The 3,579-nt window shown below is 40.5% G+C and overlaps 1 pseudogene; it reads right to left on the reverse strand.

Annotated features, from left to right (window-relative positions):
• Positions 1-785: 785 nt before the first annotated feature.
• Positions 786-2,613, reverse strand: LOC104602443 (ethylene-responsive transcription factor ERF039 pseudogene; annotated as a pseudogene).
• Between the last annotated feature and the right edge of the window lie 966 nt (positions 2,614-3,579).

The raw sequence follows: 3,579 nt of genomic DNA on the forward strand, positions 1-3,579 counted from the left end.
ATACCATGAAGGCAGGTATCGAATGAGAAGAAAGTCTTTTCTCTCTCTTGTATTAAATTAAATGGGAGGATTACAGATATATATGTGTGTGTGTGTGTTCAGTCGGTTATAATTGAGGATGTACAGTTGGCAAGATACAACTGTCCTAACGAGTATGAGAATGAGAATTGGAATCAACAGGAATGTGATTTAATTTGTAAGGGAGAGACAAGGAACTAGCAAGAATGAGAATGAGATTCTGATTCCACTCAACCAAACAGTGGGAAACGAATAATCCACTCCGTTTCTCATTTCAGACCCCTATTCCGGCGAAGCAAACTGAGGCTGATATTTGCTTGGAGAGTATGAACGATTACCTGGATATACTTCTTGTGAGTACAAAAGGGGAAAATATGATCCTGCTTCAGTCTGTGAAAGAAGTATAAATATAGGAAGAAGGTACCCAAAATCCAGATCTATAAATATAGGAAGAAGTATAAATTAGGGCTTTGCCTATCCGCAGCCTCTGAAGAACTCTACCTAAAAATAAAACAACGTGACTACCCATTGCCCATTGGAAAATCAAACGGTCCAAACCTCTCTGAAGATAGCTAGTGACTAGTGAAGGCTCCTACCGTTGGAATGCCAAAAGTTTCAAACGTTTGAGATGGGCAAAGGTCACTTGCGAAGTTGCGATAGAAATAACGGGAGATGATTTGGAAGACCAAACGTCTATGCTGCTGATTGGTTAATTTCTGAAACGACGTGGATTCAAGATGAGTTCTGGGTGGTCAACTGGTTACTGGTTACTCCCAGAATAAGAAAGTCTCATCCATTTGTAATCCGAAGTTGGCTGCAGTAGGCGACATCAAAGATGAAGAGAAGTCAAATATGTTTGGAGTAGTGGTGTGGTCGAGGACTAAATCAGGCAGGTCGAACAGTAAGTCTTCGTCTGTGGATGGAAACATTGAGAATTCTCCTCGGGTGTCATCCGACGTGATGATGGGAGTTGGGGAATTTGAAATTGGAAATTCTGATTGGCTCCGCTCGCCTTGGTCTTCGGTTTCAACTTCGCAACTTGCTGGTTGCTTGTCGAATGCGGCTGCGGCTGCTTTGGCAGCAGCGGCCTGGATGTCTTTGTGCGATAAGCTGGCCGGACGGGGAAGCTCATGAGCCAGCTCAGGGAAATTGAGGAAAGCTGAATTGCCTTTGATAGCGAGTGCAGCAACATCATGGGCTCGGGCGGCCATCTCTGGAGTGGGGAGTGTTCCAAGCCATATTCTTGATTTCTTTCTTGTTTCATGGATTTCCGACACCCATTTACCCCAACTACGCATCCTCACTCCACGATAACTAGGGTGATTCCCGTCGTTACTGCTGTTCTTCTACCGCCTCCTAGTTTCATTCCAAGTTTTCACTTCTTAGACTACTTCCTTTGAAATCCTCGGAGTTATTTTCAATTCCGCAAAGGAGTTTAGACCCAAAAATATCGTAGTAGAAGTGGGGAGGGCTTAGGACTTTGGACTTTGGAGAAAGCAAGAGAGAATTATGTGAGAAGTGGCAAAAACATAAAGAGAAATTCGGCTTTTATTATTCGTCAATGAATTGGAGGGATAAAATAAGAAAACAAATAAATTAATAAGATGGGCCCCTGGGGCCTTGGCACAAAGAGGGAGCTCCAGCTCTTTTTCACCCGTCTTGTTTTAACTTTTTTTTTCATCAATGATACACATCTTAGACGTAAAATTTTTTAGGCTGCGTTTGGCGTGTCTTTTTGTGCGGTTTTTTGGTTGTTTACAAGTTGGGAAGACCAATTTTTGGTCTATTTTTATTTGGCGTACAAAAGATTTAGCCGCCAAAAGATGGAACACCAAAAAGATGCGAAAAGCCCATTTTGGGCTGATTTCGGGAAGCTCCAAATGAAACTTCTCGTGTCTTTTGCGTTTTATTATGGCACGCAAGGTTCAAAATATTGATACGCCGATAGGGGCGTATCGGGTGAATCGATACACATTTTGGAGTTGTTTTTTTTTTTTGTATATTTTCTTCGCAATTGGTTTAGGGAGCCGGTTTAGGTCTCCTCTACCCCCTAAACCGGTCAGACCTCCGATACTCTCACTGTAGGGGTGTATTGGAGGGGTCCCGGAACGATACGTATTGGCCGATACGGGCTGATATGTGTTGATACTTTGAAAAGATGCGGAAAGACGCACGGCAAGATGTGCGTCTGCCAAACGTGCTTCGGGCTGCTCAGATCTTCATGTAAAAGCTCAATGCGTCTTTTGATTGTCAGAGCTACCAAAAAATCTTCCCAAAAAGATCCACCAAATAGGCCCTTAGTTTTTTTCCATCTTTAGTTTCTTGCAATGGCTTATTGGAGTGCAATTCGGTCTGACCCAACCAGAGTCTGATTCAATTATATATAAAATTGATTGATTAACCGAATTCGGCTCGAGCTGAAGTCCAATCCGAGTGCATGAAATTTCGATGCAGACTGAGCCCGGGTTGGAAAGATCAAGATTGACCTCAGGCTTGAGCCTTAGGTATAAATCCTATGGTTGGGCCCAGGTTGACCATAAATCCGGCCCAACTTACCCGACTTGCACCCTTACAAGTAGTTAGAAGTAAGAACATGTTTAGGGGTGTCAATGGGTCAGGTTAAATAGCACCTCGACATGACATGATAGGGTGGGTTAGGGTTTTGATTCTTTGACCCAAGCGTAGTTTGACTTTGGTTGCCCCGTAGGGTCATAATGCCCGTAGAGCTGTCAAAATGGGTTTAGGGGTGTCAATGGGTCATGTTAAATAGCACCTCAACATGACATGATAGGGTGGGTTAGGGTTTTGATTCTTTGACCCAAGCCTAGTTTGACTTTGGTTGCCCCGTAGGGTCATAATGCCCGTAGAGCTGTCAAAATGGGTCGGGTTTGACTTGGTTCTTGTTTTTTCATCCCAATTATTATCGGGTCATGATTGGTTCTACCTTGTTCCAATATCATGTAAAATATTTTTAGAATGTTGTTTATTATAATTGGGTCCATTGGGTCAAATCTGATAGACCCGAGAACTGATTGGTTGGGTTTTGGGACCTTAACATATCTTGTCTGTTCAGGACTGGTTCTACCATGTCCCGACCCATTGACCGTCCTATATACAAGTATTCTTGTATTATTCTATGACTTCTAACTCTTTAGTCGTGAATTTTGGGATTTTTTCCTGTTTATTTTGGTTTTTATTCTTTGTGGCAGTTTAAAACCTAAAAATCAAATCTCTCTCTCTCTCTCTCTATATATATATATATATTAATACGATTGGGGTGCTCTCTCCTTGTACGAAATGGAATCTACTCGTGCAAGTAGATTCCCACGTGAGAACATCCTATTATAAATTACTGTTATTATTATAACAGTAATTACTAATTATTATAGTAATTAATTACAGTAATTTAATAAATATATATTTAGTGATTATAATTAATAAGTATTGTTATTATAAATATTGTTAATAACTACATATTTACTTTAAAATTATAAATACTGTTATTAAAAAAATATTATTAATAAATTACTGACTATTACAGTAATTAAATAAATATATAAT

The sequence above is a fragment of the Nelumbo nucifera genome, chromosome 1 (assembly GCF_055504915.1).
Source record: "Nelumbo nucifera cultivar China Antique chromosome 1, China Antique-T2T, whole genome shotgun sequence".
NCBI lineage: Eukaryota > Viridiplantae > Streptophyta > Magnoliopsida > Proteales > Nelumbonaceae > Nelumbo > Nelumbo nucifera.